The sequence below is a fragment of the Carlito syrichta genome, unplaced genomic scaffold, assembly GCF_000164805.1.
Source record: "Carlito syrichta isolate Samal-C Ts95f unplaced genomic scaffold, Tarsius_syrichta-2.0.1 Scaffold297468, whole genome shotgun sequence".
NCBI classification, from domain to species: Eukaryota; Metazoa; Chordata; class Mammalia; order Primates; family Tarsiidae; genus Carlito; species Carlito syrichta.
Genome location: NW_007241564.1, coordinates 22,499 through 33,413, shown reverse-complemented (window position 1 = coordinate 33,413; position 10,915 = coordinate 22,499). Strand labels below are relative to the sequence as shown.

At 45.9% G+C, this 10,915-nt stretch overlaps 1 pseudogene; it reads right to left on the bottom strand.

Moving 5' to 3' along the window:
- Positions 1-2,152: 2,152 nt before the first annotated feature.
- LOC103256887 lies at positions 2,153-9,634 on the bottom strand (annotated as a pseudogene).
- Positions 9,635-10,915: the final 1,281 nt, after the last annotated feature.

Genomic DNA, 10,915 nt, shown 5'->3' with positions numbered 1-10,915 from the left:
ATGCTATTTATTTCCCTGTTTCTCTTCTGTTTAGTTCAGTGTGCTTGAAAGAAAAACTAGTTCTGTAACTAAAATGTATTAAAGGTGTACGACACTAAAAGTTTTACATGAAGTATCTCCTTTAATTCACAATAACAACCAGATTTAGAAACAGAGAGTTTCAGTAATGTCTGAGACTACGCTGCTATCATGCAACAGACCCGGGCTTCACATACCTAACTTCAGAACCCACACTGGCCTCTGTGTCCCCTGTGCATGGCATTGGTTAAATTTGGTGACCTTGAGAGATCGTAGTCTGGTCTGTCCTTCCCTACCCTCTTTCTTGATTGAGCTGTGCACCAAAGAGGGGAAAATCTGTCCTACTTTAGCAGTTTTCCAGAGAAAACTGCCGGTCCTCTGTTGGTAGCCATTTTTGGGGTCAGAGGCTACCGTGGCTTCTTCCTTGAGTCCCTCCCTCTACAGTGCCCCTTTGGGGCCAGCTGTCCATCCTCGAGAGCATTTTGAGAGTGTACTCAGTCCTCAGGTGAAAACCTGGAAACATAGACAGTGAGGGTGGTATCTTGCCAGCATGCGGTGGTGGGCCTTCTGCCACTCTGGCCGGGATGTGTGGCATGCAGTGCAAGTGGTAGCCGGATATCATCCCCGCCTGCCCTCCAGCTGAGTTGCCTACCCACAACTGGCTCCTTCCTCACAGGTTGGCACCATCCGGCTCTGGAGAGCAGAGGAAGTCGTCTGTGGGCTAGCTGGCTCACTCAAGGAGCCGAGTAACTGGCCGTGCTTGGCCTGGTGTACAGTCCCTGGGGTGACTATGGTGACAGATGAGGTGGATCTGCTTATCTAGGAGACTTGCAGCCTGAAAACTAACAAATACCCCAAGAGGTTCCTTCATGCAACAAGCATTTATTGAGCATCTACTGTCTGCCTACAGAGACCTCAACGTGGAAGTTGGTATTGGGCTGCCTGAAGCCAAGAGGCAGTCAGTGGCCACCAGGGAGCTCCACTGCACTCAGAAGGATCTGAAGCTGGCAGAGGGGACAGTTTGGTTGTACTGTTTATCTGAGCAGATTCCATGACAACCAGGTGATAAATTCCTGAGGTCAAGTAAAGCCTGAGACAAGATTAGGTCTGGGTAGATGGGACCTGTACTGTGATTTGGAGACTCTTAGGTGACCAGTATCTTCTGGCTGGCTATTCAGCATGCTTAATTAATGTGTTAGTTAATTTATGCCCCACCCTACTCCAGAAAGGATTCAAAGTGACCCAATTCAGCAGATGTCTCAGGGAGGAAGGCGTCCTGTACTTTCTGAGTGAAATGCTGGGGTTTATTTTGGCCAGAGGGTCATTACCAGCTTGCCAGCTCAGTTCTGTGCTCCCAGGGCTGGCTCCCCGTGAAAGCACTGCCTCTGCTGCCAGAGCTCACATGCAGCATTTCTGCAATCACCTCCCAGTCTCTTTTCAACAAGTGGCCTCAACACCTTCCTGCCTTGAAGCAAATCATGTGACTTAAGAGAAGCAAACCCGACCTCAATTACTAGGTGCAAACATCAGTCACTGGGAGTAACCGGGAGGCCACCAGTGCCTCTGGTCGGTTCCACTGTTCAAGGTGTGATAAAGGCTGTCTCTCACAGTTTATGATTTCCAGTAAACCAAAGGGCTTCAAGGAAGGGGCAAGGACAGGTGGGAGACACCAGACCTGGCCCTCCACTGAGCTGGCAGAGCACTTTCTACAGGGGGTGGGAGGGGCAGGAAGTGAAGCTGCAGTTCCTAAAGATTAGCCCTGCTCTGTGGCACAGCCAGAGAGCCATTCTGTCTGCCTGGCTGGCTACAGGAGGTGAGGTCAGTTTCTGCTCCCAGTCAGGCAGCTACATGTACTCACAGGATCGGGATATGAGAAAAGGAAGACATTTGTCCTCAGTGTGTTGGCCACTGTGCCTGCCTCCTGCTGGATGCCAGGCCAGCTAGGAGCTCTGGGCACATTCCTCTGTCAGTCTGGGCAGTGGGCAGCTCTAGCTGCTCTCACAGAAAGCTGGAGGAACATTTCAACATTTGAGTCCTGCAGACACACGGGCTGGGGTTTCTCCGCATCTGGCCTCCATGGGGAATTTCAGGCCACAAGAAAGTTGTGAGCAGGCAGCTGGCCTAGGGAGAGAACTTATGTCCTCCTCCCACCCTCAATGTCATGAGCAAGACGGCTCTCCAGGCCCTTCAGAGTTTCTCTGGAGCACCTAATCTGACAGCAAAGATGGAAGACATACGTCAAATTAAATCAGCATGCAAAGCAGTAGCATGCATTCATTTAACAAGTATTTAATGGGCACTACATGCCACACACTGTGTTAGATGCTGAATACACGAAGGAGGACTAACCCTCCCCCCAAAAAAAACAATCTGAATTATCTTTTGGAGGGTGAGTACCTTGTAATACAGGCTTCACCACTAGGTGAGTATTCTAGGAACCCAGAGGCATCAGTGCATCAGCTAGCATTGTTGAGAAAGCCAGTGTTCGGCTTCAGTGAATTTTTTTTTGAGAGTCTTTCAACTTGTTTGCCTCTTTCATGATGGGTGATTTCTGAGCACACCTGCTGGTACCATACTGAGTGTTCAGCAGTTTTTCACCAAAAACAACATGACCTCCATGTCCCACCTTCCCAATTCACCCAATCTCGCCCCGAGTGACTTCTTTTTGGTTTCCCCAGGTGAAAAAAAATTCTCAAAGGGAAATGTTTTGCCAATGTGGAAGAGGTGAAACAAAAAAAGGCAGAATCACTAAAAGACATCGAAATTGACAAAATCAAAAACTACTTTGAGCAGTGGAAAAAGCATCTTGATAGGTGTATTTCATCAATTTGAAGATGGCTGAAGTTTAAACATATAAGAATAAATACACAATTTTTAATATATAAGTTCTGAGCTTTTTTGGGTTCCCCTCATACAACAGTAAACAGACAAGGTCTCAGCTCAAATGGAGCTACAGCCTAGTGGTAGAAATAGAAAACAAATACAGAAATAAAATGTTAGTGCTAGCAATAAGTACTGCCTAGCAAGTAAAAATATGATAAAGTGTAATCAAGTCACTGAGTGACTGTTTTGGATAAGTTTGTCAGGGACAGCCTCTGAGGAAGTGGCATTTAAAGGGATACCTAAAAGAGAAGAGGACTGAGGAAGGAGCAGGGGAACAATCATAAACTTCAGTTCTCTGTCCTGTCTGCTGTAGAGGCGAGACAGTCAGAGTGACAGGAAGGGAGGAAGAATGTTCTAGAACACATAGATTGGTTAACTTGATGCTTTGGAATATGTGACACTTTTTTTATTATTTTCTGAATTATGCTCTAAACATTCATTCATTAAAGCTTTATTGGGTGCCCTCTGTGTGCCACACACTCTGGTGGTAAAATCAAGACGAATATACCAAGGTCTTTTCTCAAGGAGGGTTCAGTGTATTGGGAGAGTTAGGCCAGAAAACCAAGACTGTGTGGTAAGTGCTGTGGGTGAGTAAATCAAAGAGGGCTAACAAGAACATGCAGAAGGCTTCTCATACTCTGTGGGCACTGAGGGAAGGAGACACTGTCCAGCAAGCCTCATCGGAAGAGAGGACCCCTACACCTGAGCAGTCTTGAAAGATGAGGAGAGGTTAACCTGGAGAAGGGGAGAGAGTAGATTCTCCAGGCAGAGAGAGTGGCCTGTACAAAGGGTAAGCAAATGTGAGAAGGATACTGGAGCATCTTAGAACAGGAGCAGGTCGCCAGGGCCAGTTACAGAAGGCCTTGAATGCTCTGCTCTGGAGCCTGCACCAGACAACTGAGAATAGCTTGTGGAATTAAGACAGATTCCCAAGGGGCCAAATCAGCAGCAGGTGAAGGCTTGAGTAAAGGACGCTGAATCTATGAGCTACTGCTCAGACCACTCTCTTGGCTTCCCTTCCCACCTGGGAGCCATCCCAAGGGAGGACCAACACACTCTAAGTAGCCATTTCCCAAAGAGAATAGAATATTCCCCTGAACCAGGCCCCTGGATGGGAGTGTGCTAGTAATTTGACATCCCAGTGAAGACATTTGACTACTACGTTGTCTTTGTGAGGACATGGGTGCTGTTTTAAAACCTAGAAGTAAATACAAAGTTTTACCTTTAGGGCAAGAAGCTTTTCTTAAAATCCCTTTCTGGCAAGTTTCACTGGGTTATAAAACTGCAAAGGTGCTGTTATCATAGCCCAGTAAATGCATAATTTGATTTTAAAGTAAGATAATCTTGTGTTCATTCCTGCCTCAGGGAACACAGTTTTCTCCCATCCTTTTCTCTTGCCTACTCCCCTTCTTTGGCTTCCCTTCACATCCCTAATCCCCAGAGTCCCTGGTTATCTTTTTTATACACTCATTACTCCTTCAAAACAGTCCAATATAGATAACAAAACCTGATTACTTGGAAGTTACCTCAGCCATTCGTGATCTGGTGAAAACCAGGAAGTAAGCATTAAGCAAAAAAGGCAGAAAGAGTCCAGCGTCCAAAATAACTTAACGTATGTTGAGGACTTGTGGACTTACTATGTTCCAGGCATTGTGCAGAACTCATCACATTGTCCTTTCTGTTTAATCTTCCATTTGCCCCTGCAAACCCACTTTCTCTCCATCCTCTCTCTCTGCCCTGTGCTGGGAGGCCTCCCTGAATGGGCTGCATCACCTATCTCCTGGGTCTCTGGCTTCTGGTCAGGTATGGCCAATGTAGAGCATTGGCGAGAGATGGAAGGATGCAGAAGGATGAATTCAAGAGTTGATTTCCCCAAGTCCCCATCAGGTTGCTGCAGGACAACTGCATCCTCCGTCGAGCCCACAGCTCCTGCCAGAGGTTTTTCCAACAGCTACTTTCTTTGGGTCCCCTTACTAGTCCTTTCTTTCACACCTCCAGGCTAGAGGTGGTAACAACTCCTCATGTTACTACTCCCAAACTGCTTCACTATCCCATGTTGGTTCTTCTAAACTCTTCACACACCTTTGTAAACAGTCCCAGTTTGAGTATGCCATCTTTCCTACTGGTTCTGATGATACGATAGATAACTTTATGAGGTAAGCATTGTATTAACTCCATCTTAAGACAAGAAATTTAATAATTTGTCCAAGGGTACACAGCTGATCAACAGTAAGGTCTCAAATCCAGGTGTTCCTGATTCCAAAGCACAGGCATGTTTAGTTTAGTCATTATGTCATATTGTTTCCCATGCATGGTGAAGACGACCTCCCCCAGACTCCGTGAAATATCTGTTTGTTTACTTTGCTATTTTGTTTCCCAATCCACAACCATTTAAAAAGAACAAAAACTGGGCATGGTGGTTCATGCCTGTAATCCCAGCACTTTGGGTGACCAAGGCAAGCAGATTGCTTGAGCCCAGGCGTTCAAGACCAGTCCAATATAGATAACAAAACCTGATTACTTGGAAGTTACCTCAGCCATTCGTGATCTGGTGAAAACCAGGAAGTAAGCATTAAGCAAAAAAGGCAGAAAGAAAGTCCAGCATCCAAAATAACATATGTTGAGGACTTGTGGACTTACTATGTTCCAGGCATTATGCGGAACTCATCACATTGTCCTTTTTGTTTAATCTTCCATTTGCCCCTGCAAACCCACTTTCTCTCCATCCTCTCTCTCTGCCCTGTGCTAGGAGGCCTCCCTGAATGGGCTGCATCACCCATCTCCTTGGCCTCTGGCTTCTGGTCAGGTTTGGCCAATGTAGAGCATTGGCAAAAGATGGAAGGACACAGATGGATGAGGTCAAGAGTTGATTCAGGCTGGGCAACATAGCAAGACCTGATCTCTTAAAAAAAAAAAAAAAAAAAAACGTAGCTGGGTATGGTGGTGCATACCTGTAGTCCCAGCTACTCAGGATTACCTGAGCCCCAGAGGTTAAGGCTGCCATGATTATTATGATCATGCCACTGTACTCCAACCTGGGCAACAAAGTGAGGCCCTGACTCAAAAAAAAAAAAAAAGAGCAAAAACTACAAGTGAGTGTTAAAGATAGGCTTTCAAATAAATAGTCAGAAGCGACTGGTGGCTGAAATGGAGAATGTGCACAATAACTATGAAAAATGGGCCTACGAGGTGACTTAGCCTGTAATCCCAGCACTTTGGGAGGCCGGGGCAAGTGGATTGCTGAGCCCATGTGTTTGAGACCAGCCCGGACAACTTCACAATACCTCGCCTCTACAGTAAATCAAAAATCAGCCAGGTGTGGTAGCACACACCTGTAGTTCCAGCTACTTGGAAGGCTGAGGCAGAAGAATCGCCGGAGCCCAGCAGTTTGATGCTGGGTGGCTGTGAGTGTGCCACTGCACTCCAGCCTGGGTGAGGGAGTCAGACTCCAACTAAAAAAAAATTAAGAGAAATGGGCTTACTATAGGTGCAGTGGCTCACACCTGTAATCCCAGCACTTTGGGAGGTCAGGGCAAGAGGTTTGCTTGAGGCCAGGAGTCAAGACCTGGGAAACATAGCAAGACCCCATTTCTACAAAAATAATTTTTTAAAAATTGGCCAGGTGCAATGGCTCACTTCTGTAATCCCAGCATTTTGGGAGGCCAAAGCAGGATTAATTGAGGCCAGGAGTTTGAGACCAGCCTGGACAACATAGCGAGACCTCAACTAAGAAAAAAAAAAAAAAAATTAGCCAGGCATGGTGGTACAGGCCCATAATTCCAGCTACTCAGGAGACTGAGGTGGAAGGATCATCTGAGCCCAGGAGGTCTAAACTGCAATGAGCTGTGATCGTGCTGCCACACTCCAGCCTGGAAAACAAAGTAAGATGACTCAAAAAAAATTAGTGGGCATGGTGTCTCATGCCTGTAGTCCCAATTCAGAGACTACGGCAGGAGGATCACTTAAGCCAGGAGTTCAAGGCTGCAGATGCTATGATTGCATTACTGCACTACTGCTGGATAACAGAATGAGACCATGTCTTCCTCTTTCATAGGCCTATGAACTTAAAAAGTCTTGGGAGCCGGGCTCGGTGGCTCAGCCTGTAATCCCGCGCTTTGGGAGGCTGAGGTGAGTGTATTGCCTGAGCCCGCGGGTTCGAGACCTGCCTGGGCAACTTGGCGAGACCTCATCTCCACAATATATCAAAAAAATCAGCCGGGCGTGGTAGCGCGCACCTGTAGTTCCAGCTACTCGGAAGGCTGAGGCGGAAGGATCGCCGGAGCCCAGCAGGTCGAGGCTGCGGTGGCCAGGAGTGGCCACCACACTCCGGCCTGGGTGACAGAGTGAGACTCTAACTCAAAAAAAAAAAAAGAAGTCTTTGGAGTCCCCACTTGATATGTCCTCTGCACTTTCCCTCTGTGCTTTCTGAAGGGCAGCAACATTAGCATCACAGTCTTTGGGAGCTGAAATGAAGTCCTCAATTGCCAAAAGCAGTAACTTGGGGTTGCCTAACACTGTCCCTCCCCATACTCTCCAAACTCTGGTCCTTATTTTAGTGGCTAGTTTTCATGATTAGTTTGTGACACCCCAAGAACGGGGCAGCAGTTCTTTTTTTCAGTTCTGAAACTGCTGATTCAGTTTGCATGAGGATATTACTTTTTTTTAAGGAACTTTCAAAAACACCTAAAATTTAATTCTGGCCATAGTTTAGTTAGAGAATCCCTGGGTGCAGAATTTTCTTCACTTCTCAACATTTACAGAATCTGATGTCACTTAGGGGTTGGAGGGAGTCTCTGGGGGAACAGCTGGAAAGTCTCCCGTGCGTCCCTGAGCTGCTGAAGGAGGCAGGGGAATTTCTTATTCTGTAACTCTATTCTGTTCATGTGCACAGTCTCAAAGTTGTTATTAAAACAGTCAGCTCCAAATACAAAAATTAACTGGGTATGGTGGCATGTGCCTATAGTTCCAGCTACTTGGGAGACTGAGGTGGGAGGATTGCTTGAACCTGCGAGTTCGAGGCTCCGGTAAGCTTTGATTGCATCACGGTGCTCCAGCCTGGGCTGCAGAGGAAAACCTGTCTCTAAATTTTAAAAATAAAAATAAAATAAAGACAATCAGCTCCTGCTTGTCATGATAACTTATCTGGCCAGCCCTTCAACATCTTTGACAGAGGAGACTGTCTAATATATGCTTTATATATATTTGACTGTTGGTAAGATTGACCCTTAAATCTTTTACATTTGTATTTCTTTTTTTTTTTTTTTTTTTGAGTTGGAGTCTCACTCTGTCACCCAGACTAGAGTGCAGTGGCCGCTCCCGGTCACTGCAGCCTCGACCTGCTGGGCTCTGGCGATCCTTCCGCCTCAGCCTTCCAAGTAGCTGGAACTACAGGCATGCACTACCACGCCCGGCTAATAATTTTTTGATTTATTGCAGAGATGAGGTCTCGCCAAGTTGCCCAGTGGGTCTCGAACCCTCAGGCTCAGGCAATCCACTCACCTCAGCCTCCCAAAGGTGCAGGATTACAGGCTGAGCCACCCAGCCCGGCTGGCTACATTTGTACTTCTTTTGATAATTTTGTTCACATGTATGTTAGAAATTGCTTATTGCTCTTCAGTGTCTATTCCCTCCTTCTTTCTTAATAACAAACCCAATTTTTAGCTGAGCCCTTTTTCACCTAGCTAAAAACTATGTTTTCCAGGCGACTTTGCAGCTAGGTATGGCCACGTGACTGCGTTTTGGCCAATGAGATGTAAACAAGTGTCATATGAGACTTTGGAGAGGGCTCCTTAACAGGAGGGAGCATACCCTCTATTCACCCTCCCTTTCCCCATCCTCCTTTCTTAAATGGAGGCATGACGACTAGCAATGTAGCATCCACCATGGGCTGTGAGAAGGATAGCTGCACATTAGGAGTAGGGGCAGGATGAGCCAGAAGAAGACTAGGTCTCTGGTGACCTGGTAAACCACCATACCAGCCCTGGACTGAAAATTTTTGGACTTTGTTTTTTCAATGCGAGAAAGAAATAAGCCTCCATCTTTTTTGGCAGGGGGCGGGGGGATGTCAAAAGAACCTTTATTTACTTTTATGATAACCTCTTCTGCTTTCTTGCCAGTTGCCTCTGGTGCAGCTGCTTTCTGGGCTAGAGCTTTTAGACCCTTCCGAGTTTCTGGAAGAGGCGCCGCCTTCTGGCCTGTGATTTTTGGGCAGGAACTTTCTGGGCTGGAGCTTTCTTGTCCACAGTGGTCATCTTTTTTGCTAAAACTTTAGCAGCAGCTACAGCAGCACCCTTAGCATCAGGAACTTTTTTGGAAGAAACTTTCAGGAGACCTGCCTTTTGAAGCTCTTTAATCCCATGTTTGATTATTTCCTTCCCCATTTTCTTCACCTTCCTAAATTTAAAAGGATCAAAATCTGTCATCTTGGCTTTCCTTTCTCTGCCTTTTGTCTTCTTGGCCTCCATCTCGGGGCTGTCCATTTTATACTGATATCTAGCTGTTGCCAGGCTTGTCACTCATAGCTCTGGTGAGCACTGTGTGGGAACTCAAGGATGAAGGTAGTGAGCAGCATGCACCTGAAACTCGTGGCCTGTCTCCTCACCTGAGGGCAGGGTCCATCACCCAAAGCCCTGTTCTGATCAATAACATCTACAGTCATGGCCAGCTTTCTGGCGTGAAGCCCAAAGGAGACGTAGGCCACTCAGCCAACCTCCACGAAGCTCCTGAACACCATGTGGACAGAGTTTGGCAAGAAGGAAGCATAAACTTCCATCTTGTTTAAACCACTGTTAGTTTTTATTTTAGGTAACCAAAGAAAATTCAACCAATACAAAATACTGTTTATGATACAAAATACTATAACTAATACTGTTTTTCTTTCCTTTTCTTTTCTTTTCTTAGAAACAGAGTCTTGCTATGTTACCAAGGCTGGAGTGCAGTGGCTCAAGCATAGCTCACTGTAACCTAGAGCTCCTGGGCTCAAGTGATCCTCCAGCTTTGGCCTCCCGAGTAACTGGGATTATAGGCGTGAGCCACCACACCGGCTCCAGTGCTATTTTTCTTTGGAGAACATTTTTCATTGCTGTTCCATATTTTGTATATATAATGGATATTTTCTTTTTCTCATTAATGCTGTAAATATTCTCCCTTGCTTTTGCTTGCCTTTTGATTTGTTTGAGTTTCATTTTCAAACTATTTGTGTTTATTTTTAATATAGTTAAATTTTCTAGTCTCTTAAAATGCTATTTGCTCTCATATCTAAAATCCTTCTCTTCTTTAAATCAGAAAAACATTCACAAATATTTTTCTAGTTCTTTTCAAAATGATTTTACGGCCAGGCCTCAGCATGTAATCCCAGCACTTTGGGAGGCCGTGGTGAGTGGACTGCCTGAGCCTGTGGGTTCGAGACCCACCCGGGCAAGTTGGCGAGCCCTCATCTCTACAATAAATAAATAAATAAAAATTAGCCGGGCGTGGTAGCGCACACCTGTAGTTCTGGCTACTTGGAAGACTGAGGCAGAAGGATTCCTAGAGCCCAACAGGTTGAGGCTGCGGTGGCCGGGAGCGTGTCACTGCACTCCAGTCTGGGTAACAGAGTGAGACTCAAGCTAAAAAAAAAAAAAGAAATTAAAAAATAAAAATAAATAAAATGATTTTACTGTTTATATTTAGCATTAGTCCATTAATTGGTGTACTAATCAATGCATTGGTGAATGCTTTTAGCAAGTTTTTAGTCCTTGGTAGGTCATGAGTTTCTAGTCCCAAGTACTCTCCTGAGCTCTAAAACAGGAGACAGTGTCACCTCTGGTTTACACGTGCTATCCTGGCCTGGGTTTCCTGAAACCAGCACACTCAGCATACAGACCCCTCTCATTCCTGCCTCCCAGGACCCCTCCTCTGTGGGTCAACTACCCACTGCCCAAGATAGCACTTGTGGCTTTTTCTGCCTTCTGTCTTCACCACCCTATGTTCAGTTCTATCCCAACTCATCTATAATTTCTTTACCTGGACCAGG